A 10,506-nucleotide genomic window follows, 5' to 3' on the forward strand; every position below is an offset into this window, starting at 1 on the left:
TAATTAGCACAAACACAATTAAATCACTTGCTTTAGAAATTATTCTAATGACACTCTAACATCACAGCAAAGCATTTACATTTTGTATGCTTTGGAGAACTGTTGGTGTTTTGCAAATGTTTTGGGTTTTGTGTAGGGGTTTGTAGGTTTTTTTTTTTTTTCCAATTAATTAATATCAGTTTGTCTCTCATACTAAAAAAGACCACATATGCTGTCTTAAAACACAGCATTTGGGTATTGAAATCAGTCTGTATTGTACAAAGAGGATTATCATTATCATGCAATGCGCATGAGTGAACCTCAGTATTCGTTGCCATAAGATACTACGGTGTTTAGGATGCTACAATCTTCACCACAGGATGCTACAATCTTCAGTACAGGGTGCTGTAGGATGCTATAGTCCTTAGCACAGTTGTGTGGATTCAACTTCTTATTCAGAAAGTCATCAAGTGGCAGCTTGATAGAAAAACAGGACAATACATGAGACCAGATTCACTTTGTAGTTGTCAGCTTCTTTCTTTTTGTTTTTCAATTATCATTTTCTGACTTGGATACAAGATACTGGTCCAAGATGGGCTTCAGTCTGATCCAGTACAGCCACTCGCATGTTACTACCACACCTGTTCGTAGTTTTCCAATGAGTTTGACAATACTGCTCAGGAAGGTGGAAGAAGTACTGCAATGATGAAGTGATTAATTCTTAACCTCAGAGATAGTGGTTATCTTACTTTTCTTCCCTTTCCCCCTATTGTAATATGATGCAACAGCAGCAAGCATGAGCAGCTGGGGAAAGATACCTGTATGACCACCTAAGTTTCTAACAGCAGGGCCAGAGGGCTTCCATGCTGTGTGTGGGTGAATATCGTAGATCATAGACTTACAGAATTGTTTAGGTTAAAAAAGACCCTCAAGATCATTGAGTCAACCCATAAACTTAACACTGCCAAGGCCACCACTAAACCATGTCCCTAAGTGCCACATCTACACATCTTTTAGATACCTCCAAGGGTTGTGATCCAACCCCTTCCCTGGGCAGCCTGTTCCAATGCTTGACAACCCTTTTGGTGAAGAAATTTTTCCTAATGCCTAATATAGACCTCTTCTTGTGCAACTTGGGGTCATTTGCTCTTCTCTCATTGCTTGCTACTTGGGAGAAGAGACCAACACCCACCTCCATACAACCTCCTTTCAGGCAGTTCTAGAGAGCAATATGGTCCCCCTGAACCTCCTTTTCTCCAGGCTAAACAATCCCAGTTCCCTCAGCCATTCCTCACAGGACTTGTGCTTCAGACCCTTCAACAGCTTCACTGCCTTTCTCTGGACCCACTCCGGCACCTCAATATCTTTCTTGTAGTGAGTGACCCAAACCTGAACACAGTATTTGAGGTGCAGCCTAACCAGTCTTCATGGCAGGACATCTCTTTTGTATATACTTATTTCCAGTTCAAATTTACCATGTTATGAGGGTGTGCAGCTGGTGGAGGTAGCAAAGTTTGGAACTGTCTGTACTAAAGACCCATGGAGGAAAGGTTGTTAGAAACCATGTTTCCTACTTTCTTGGGCTCCAACAGTCTGGTGGCATGCTGCTAGCATTCAGGGGAAAGCTGTGATCAAGCTACACTTAATATCATCCAACCTAACATTTTTTTAAGCTTCAAAATTAAGGCAGCTTAAAGAGGCTTGATATTGACGGAGATTTAAGACCCTTTAAGATGTCTTTAGTCCTTCTACAAACAAATTCTGTGTGATCACCAGTCCTGTGCACCAGCAGTTCCTGCGGAGCTGGCTGAGAAAAAGCCCCTGAAATGCTGTAACTGACAGTGTGCACACAAATGGCCACAAAAACAGGTTACTGTGAGCTATCCCTGCTGGTTCAGTAAGTGAAATAAGTTCTTGAGAGCAAGAAAGACTTTAGGGCCATAAGACCGTGTCAACAGTTTTCCCCACATTGCCAGGAAACTGCATCCCAGTCCATACAAAGCAGAGTGTTTGATGTAGACGCTACCTATACAGACAAGAGAAAAAGGTTTCATTTATAATTAAGCTGACTGATATGGCAGCCTGACTTTTGTTTCTTAGTAATCGAGAATTTTCTTCACTAGCAATCCAATTCCTTTGTTTGCACCATTTTCGTAGAATACGGCTAAGTGGGTATCTAATGCACAGAGGAAAACCATGCTTTACTCACCAGGATTTAACTGAATTTACTTTTCTACTACCAATATACATTGATATGCAGATCATATTTATTTATAAATCTGCCCTGCTTTTTCCCTGTAGTCCCAGAAGCCAGTCTGCTGGAAATCCAACAAACCTAATAAACATGAGCATGATAAAATCATCACTGAAAATAAAAGGAATCCTCCCAAATGACTTCAATCAGAGCCAGAGCAGTCCTTTAATTAACTCAAAAATGCCTAGTAAAAAGAAAGGGATACAATGCATATAATCCTTTTATTTTCTAATTTATTTTTCCTTTTTGTGTCAGCACTAGAAAACCTGTGAGAAACTAATAAATAAAGAAAAAAGCAAGTATTTAGTTTAGAAAATTCCATGTATTATGTATTGTGTTCCTTTAGTCTCTCACTACCTCACTGTCATCTCCCCAAATTAGTATTTTAAAGTGAAGTCTCATACAAGGATATTCAGTTTGAGGTAAAGACAAATAAGAATATTTTAAAATGTGTATCAGTACCCTTGAAAAAGTAGAGTTTTGACTTGCTCAGTTTTTATTTTCAACAAATGAAGAAAAATAGTAAGGGCAGAAATCTACAGAGCAGAATCATCAGGTCTGTGAGAAAGATCACTCTTTATATTAAATATTCTCAATGATGACATTCCAGTTAAACAATGCACTTCACATATGAGCAGGCTGAAAGTCATTGAGAAGGCACCTTTTTAGGAACAACATAAATTGCTTATTTCAATACCAATTTTTAAAGTAAAACAACCTAGTTACATGCTAGATTATGGCTTTTAATACACGCACATCAAAAGTCTTTCAACACTCACAAGCTGAGTGTCTAAGGCCTGACAGGGATAGAAAGAAATTCTTGAAATTAGGAAGTGTATATTCATTAGCTGCCTTCCATACTTTATTTTTAAGCCTGTAACGGTGTGACAGTCCCATTACACATGCCATCTGGTAAATGCCATCCACTGTCATTTGCGGATCTGAGAGTGAAACCTAATTTGTTCAATGAACTGCTGGGAGCTGACAGGAGCAGAGTGACGACATCTCTGCTCTATGTCTCCTCCCTCCAGAGCCCTTCCAAACAGGCTTTGATTGGGACTTCTGAGCCCTGGCACATTCTGCTGCTTCTGTTCTTTAATCAGCGCTGATGAGCGCCTGTGACTACTTCTGCCCCTTGGAAACTTTGCAAAGACTCTGCCTCTTGCTTACAGAGGTCCTGAGTACATATGAGCATCAGGTCAGGATGGATGTAAGCATTTGCTTGTGCTCTTTGCACCGTAAACCACAGAAGGACTCCACTTTAAGAAAGTGAAGTAGGTACCAAGCTGCTTTGTCCCTGATGTGAAAAGCTAAGAGGCTAAGCACAAACCCTGTAGCTTGGGTAACTGTTCACAAAATCACGGGCAGGCCACAGTCCTGCATGATGAGGGGATGCTGCTGCTGTCAGATTTCTTCCCTCTGCCCCATCTGCAGAGGGGCAGTTACCAGCAGGACTGTAATACACCCTGAGGTGTGGGACCTGGCACTGCTGCTCCCTACCACTTCCCCAAAACTATTTAGGATGGTAGCTGGCACCATATGGGCTCTGCAACCCCGTTATCCCTCTCTACATCCCTCTGGTAGGAGCAGGATGGGATGCACTAAAATGCTGTCAGTTGGAACTGCTTCACCTGCCTTGCAGGCTCTACTTCCCTCTCCTTGGGTCCAGCATGGCACCAGTTAACTTCAGTAACCTCACAGCAGTTATAATGCTGCTGCTTTATTTTTAGCTAAAGAGAAAGGAGCAAAGCTACTGACAGGAGAACTTCTGTGTGTATAGACATATTCTACACATTCCTGGATAGATGCATGTTTAATAATGCTGCCTAAATCTCTAGTTACAGGAATGAGATTTTCAACTAATACAGCTAAAACTCTGGCTTTATCATAAGGCCTCTGACTTTAAAAACATTACTGTCATTATGCATGCTAGAAGTAAATTAAGCCATACCACTATAAATGAAATGGCCAAATTTATCATGGAGGGAGTACTACCCACTGTGACACGAAAGTGCACAGAAACTCAGTGCCTTGGTAATTTGACAAGAAAAAGCTTTGGCCATGGCTTGTCTTTAATTTTTTAAGCAGCTTTCATTATTATTTCCAAGAGGATTCTGTTAAAACACCATCAGAAAGAAGCAACTCTATTTTGTAACCTTACCACTCAATTTTGGTGGTAAGGTGTAGCTTTCCAGAATAAAAACGGAAAAATCACACAATTTTGAAATCACACAATTTTGAAATCACACAATTTTGAACAAAATATTTACCAGACATTTGTTTGTAATACTTTTAAGAGAATATTCCTCAATATTCCTGATGCTTACATGATCTAAACAGCATAGGGAATTGTATCAGTTGCAACTTTAAAAGTAATGATTCTAAAAAGAATATGAAATAAAATTTAAAAAAAGGTAATAATATATAAGTATTAAAAAAAAATAGGAAAAAAGAGGAATTGTCTTATTCTTCTCATCCATATTCTCAAAGGCTTCAATGTGGCAGATAATTTCAGACCAGAAGCTAAATTCACAGTGTGTAAACAATGAAAATTCAAATACTCTCTGCCAGTGCCACCAGCATATCTCTTAAGCACTGATGAATGATTTAAAAGAGCAGCTGCAAGCAATGGGAGCTGAGAGGGTCTGGCTCTGCCCAAGTGAGATAATTGGCAACAGCCATCTCTGGGTACAGATTTCAGATCTCTTTATTTGCTAATCCATGAATTATTTATATGTGCTGCATAAAGTTCATCTGTTGGGGTGATATTATCAGCCTAATAAATAAAGACATGGGGAGTTCTGCGAACCACTGCTTACGATTAAAATATTTTGCCATTTATAGTATTTCCCAGTCTACGCTACAGACAGATGTTCGTGCCGTTTGCTTTGGCAACCTTGTTGACACAAACATCAAACAGATTTGTGCTGCTATTCACCCTCCCCAAGGTATTTAGTGTTTTAATCTAATCTTTACTTCCACAAATGTAAGTTGTCTTGTAAAATCATAGAATCACAGAACGGTTTGGCTTGGAAAGGACCTTAAGATCATCTAGTTCCAACCCCCCTGCCATGGGCAGAGATGCCTCACACTCCAGACCATCTCTCTCTTTGCTTTGTTCACTCAGGATTAAAAAGCCACTTTTGCTGAGATGTTTTAAACTACAGGTCTTTAACTCTGCCACTGGCAAGTCTTTGCCTATCTTAGCATATTAGAAGCATTCTCCGTTTTGCCATCATTGGCATTTTAGGTAAATTAAGCAATACCTCTAACTCTCAGGGAAGGGAACAACATCTAACAGTTAAATCACTCCACTGGAATACAGAGCCCTCAGGAATGGCAGGAAATAAAAGGGAAAATAATCAATACTGTCTTTTTCTTGGCGATACTCAGGATTGCACAAACCACATCGATGGTACTGCTTGTTTCTGCCTGTCTGATTCTGGTAATAAATTTCATGCTTACTTTATGGAGAGCAGAAATAAATCTAGTTGTTCTGAGGCAGATTCAGATAGCAGAGTCTAGAGGGCAAATGAGCAAGAGATTTGTCCTTAATTATACTACACAAAATAGGTCTGATGCATTTTTTAAAAGGTTGCTCGAGTGAATTAGCATGATCAGGTCTTCAGTCCATTGTATGGTATTTTAAGATGCGCCTACAGACAGTGGTGTGGGAAGCTGGGCTGACACTGACTGGCTCCATCCCGCTGTCTGCCCTGTGGTCACTGAACCCCAGAAGGACATGGGACCTCCAAGTTTGAGAAGACCCTCCCTTCCTTCTTCAGGTAGTTGTGTATTATAACAGTACCAACAAACACCCTGCAAATATAACTCTGTTTTTTTTGCTAATTCCTACTTGTGTCTTGCTCTTCTGGTAGGAGCTGCCTTCTAACTTGGAGCTACACTGGCTGTCTCTCCAATTTACACCTTTTAGGGTTTGTTTCAACAAGCTGTTTTCTACCAATCGTGAGTATTCCCATTATAGTTAGAGCAGTCATGTGTTCCCAAAGCTCTCATCCAGTAGGGTAAACTGGAGTATTTTAGCTCCTTTTTGTAAGACAAAATTCCTTTTTATCTTACTCTTTAATGTGAGAACATTTTACATTTAGTTCCTCCTTCCTGAACAGAAATGAGAAGGACTGTACCCTTGCTGCAGAGAATGTCTTAACTGGTTCTTATACAATAAAACTGCTACTTGCCCCCTACTTTCTATGGAAAATTGTTTGCCTGATCCATCCTAAAAGTGTGCCTTTTCCATGACCACAGCTGGCAGGCAGTTTACAGACATCCAGGGAGCAGCATTGCATGCCCAGGCACCCATCTGGTCTTCCGAGGCATTTGTAACCCTTGAGCTTCAAGCAGACAAGACAAAATTCTTGCTCTGAGTCACCACGTGATTAATTTTGGTCTTTGTACTATTAATTTCTCCCACTCCAGCCCTGCAAGATGGTCAGCTTCTCCAGTATTTCTCTCTGCCTTCTGATGATGCTTATCAGCTTTGTGGCCCTAACAAATTCCATTAGCTGCATCCAGCTTTGGGTTCCCAGGCTGCTGGGGAACAATCTAAGTAAGGTCATTCCCAAGGCCAGCACCTAATGAACCCTGCTGCTGATCTCCAATTAGCCTTACATTTCTCTTTATCATAATCTACTGCCTTCTTTCATTTAGCTGGTACTTAACCTTCCCTTACAATTCTTTCACTAATCCCCATCCTCTCCCTCTTAATTAATATCCTCCAATGTGGTATCACACCAAGTGGGCTGAGTAAAAGCATTTCCTTCCTTTCATGAGGCTTTGGCTAACGTTTTTGAAAGCCATAATGCAGTAATGCATGTGGATGGTTCCAGAGAGGAACACAGAAAACCTATGACTTTCAAGAAATGTTCACAGTGCACATTCATCCATTAGAGTGATAAGATCAGCAGTGAAAAGGAGGAAGGTTAAGAGAATTTGCTTGCAGAGTTCCCAAACCTGATCATGCACCATGATTGTGTACTTGGAGATATAAGTCCCAGAGGTAGGAGGGAACCACTCCAACTCATGTGGGGATCACTGACTTACCAAAAGGCTAACCTATTTTGTTCTGCTGCTTCAGATCTATGGTTGGAAGAATGAATCTGAACAGAGAACTCCCCATACGCAATTCTCTTTCTTTTTCCAATTTCTGTTTATTTCCTGATATTTCTAATTGAATCCCCCCTTAATTTAACCCCTATTAATTCGATTTCAATCCAGACTTTCTGCAAACTTTGAAAAGAGATAAAAGCAAAAGTTTAACATTTTTCCCCATTTTTTAAATGTAAGTTTCTTATTGCATGAGTATATGCTAATCCTAAGAGAAATACCGTATGTGGAGGAACATTCATGACATTTTCTGTATTCCCTGCCTATTTTGGAATGTGGTTGGATAATTTAGGATGCCCAAGGAGGCTGTGCACTCTCCATCCTTGGAGGCTTTGAAGACAAGGCTAGCCGTGAGCAACCTGACACTACTTAAAGCAGGAGGCTGCACTAGAGACCTCCTAAGGCTCCTTCCAACATTAATTCTCCTATGATTCTCTGATTTTATAATTAAAAAGTATCATAAATGACAGTGATCTCACGATGGCAAGACTGTGTAGCCAAGTGTTGGTAGAGCTTTGGAAGGGGAGGAAAAGCATTGCAGTCCCTGTTACTCCTTTCGGCTTCTCTAGTAAACATACTGCTGGTATATTCAAGGGAAAAGGATATTTATTTGTAATCTTGGCATGAAGAAAGTATTCTCTTCTCAGTGCCACTCACAGCTCATTAGCACTGACAGAATAAAACCCCATTGCATATTCTGAGATTATTCCATTAAAAGCTTATTATAAATCGATATAGATAGATAGTCTTAATTGATTCTTTTCCATAAGTAAAATTCTCTTGCAACAAAATAATGATATCCTAGATAGTTAATTCATAATCGATGCTGGATATTAACTTAAAAAAACCCACACCAAAACAACAGAATGACTACCAAACATAAATAACATTGCTTTACATTGTCTGGTTATTAAGCTGTTCTCATCTCATGAGCTCTCAGGTTTTAATATATCCTTAACGTACTGAGTGCATTAATAAGGGACTAAAGTATCACGCAAAGAGAAAACAAAGGCCACCAATAAACCTTACAGCTGGTCCAGCTGGCAAACAAGGTGAAAGAAGCAGTTTTCCTTAGAGGAAGCTTTAAATCTTGCAGGATGGTAACATCTGTACTATCCATAGCAGAATAATGAGTTCAACCAAGGTCACTCATATAGCTGGAAATAGCACACATGCACCCTAGTCTCAACATGCAGGAGGCCACTGCCTGATTTGCGAAGCTTCATTATGTGAAGCATCGGATGAAGCCTGTTGTCATGGTCATTTGTCTCCTATGAGTGGAGTTCAGGTAAAATTTTATATATACAGAATGATCAAATGACAAGAACTCTGGCTGCAAGCAGATGATAGATCATCTTCCTCTGGGCAGTGCCAGACAGCTCATATTTAGAAGCAAGAATTGAAATGAAAATGGGATCAAAGCATGTAAAAGTGAGGAACATGTACTGCTTTGCAGAATGAAGTAATTTTAAATGGGATAGCAGATTCACTTTCATTCCACAATCTTTTTTTTCATGCACTGGAAATTACAGTTTTTTTCTATTAATTTTATTATTAAATATTTATGCATATTTTTTTTTCACTGCTTATTCATGTCACTGAGTACTTATGGGTAGTTTACACCGCATTAAAGATGTATAACAATACAGTAAAATATTTTATAACACAAATGAATGGTCTACTTAAAGGAAGACAAAATATGACTGGAACATCCACAAAAGCCACCATTTTAATTAATCTCAGACTACTTTAATAACTATCTTGTTAACAGCTGATATTAAAGAAGTTCTCTTTCAAATTCCAAATGACTAATAGCACCCTGTTTTTTCCTGGAGAAAAAGTTTTTGTCGTACCTTCTGATTGTGCAAAAGGGACTTTCCATACCAGCCTGCTATTTTGAAGTTGTGAGGGAGCGAGAATGAGAGAATGAGCACTCCCCATCCTGCTTTTACCCACGGGACTTCTGACCCATGAACTGCACACAAAGGAGTTGAAATGCAAGAGCCAACCTCGGCTGTTAAGTAAGAAAGGGAGTCAAGTGAATACAAATGTGAATTATATAGTAATTATAATATAAATAGGACCCAGAGATTAAGTCCGTGCATGCTTTCAAACAGCAGAAACTAATTTAAGCTTCATAAGCCTCAGGAAAAGTTCCAAAAGGTCACAGTTTGCCTGGAAGCACTAATTACAGACTCCCGCTACTGGGTATACAAAAACCCAAGTGTTGCCATAATCATCCTTGTATAGGAAACCATTCTGGTCACAACAGATAACAGCCACCCAGTGACCTAATATGTGAGCAACCACTGGGAATGCCTTCCAGGCATGAGCAGGGCTGCTGTGCTCATTTAGCATTCATTTAGCATGCAGCTGGGTGGGAGACTGCACACTGTTGGGTCATGCCTGGTTCCTGGAGGCCGTTATCCCATTGCAAGATATTTAGCTGCACTTCAGCGTTATCTCCATGTTTCCTATGCATCCTGGATTTTGTTAGCCAGATATTTTGGCTAGGATGTCCAGCTCACGCAGTAGCACAAGGATAGCACACTCTTGTGGATTGCCTGTCCTGCTCTACCCAGAAAGACAACATCATGTTCAGTCAAACACTTGCTTTCCACCCCTTGAGGTAGACATCAGCTTCAGGCCAAGGATAGCTTGGGTGGTTCAGAGAATCTGGCAATAAATAGCAAACCTTTCTGTTGAAGCACATTATAAACACTTGCTGTGATAGAAAACAACATAAATCTGGGCCACCAGATGAAAACTCTAATTTATTTTTGAATAATAGAGAATATAGATACCACTCTGCTCCAGGGTGCAATCACCAGATGGCCCATAAAATACTCTCAAATCATCACTCTGTGGTTCTCTAAAAACTTTCAGCTAGTATTGTCCACTTCCATCTCCACCTTGGCCACTTGGTCCCACCCCAGCATTTCCCACTCCCTTGCATGATCAGGAATGTTTGTACACTCATCCAGCAAAACACCAGAACAGCTTCTAGAATTGATCACAGCAGAAAACAAAAGTTACATTTAATTTTCTTTCAGTTCAGTTCCTGTACCCAGCTCAGAGTAAGCCTATTCATGGCACAGGTAGCAGACTGCTGAAAAAGACCCCAAGCTGGACAGAGGATGGACACTCTT

At 40.1% G+C, this 10,506-nt stretch overlaps 1 protein-coding gene across 1 annotated transcript in view; it reads right to left on the reverse strand.

Annotated features, from left to right (window-relative positions):
* The window catches only part of DPP6 (dipeptidyl-peptidase 6), a gene marked incomplete at its 5' end in the record, with an annotated part of 102,180 nt that overhangs the window by 15,363 nt on the left and 76,311 nt on the right, over positions 1-10,506 (reverse strand). The gene's annotated exons all lie outside the window — the stretch shown is intronic.

The sequence above is a fragment of the Nestor notabilis genome, unplaced genomic scaffold (assembly GCF_000696875.1).
Source record: "Nestor notabilis isolate BGI_N333 unplaced genomic scaffold, ASM69687v1 scaffold4246, whole genome shotgun sequence".
Lineage (NCBI taxonomy): Eukaryota > Metazoa > Chordata > Aves > Psittaciformes > Psittacidae > Nestor > Nestor notabilis.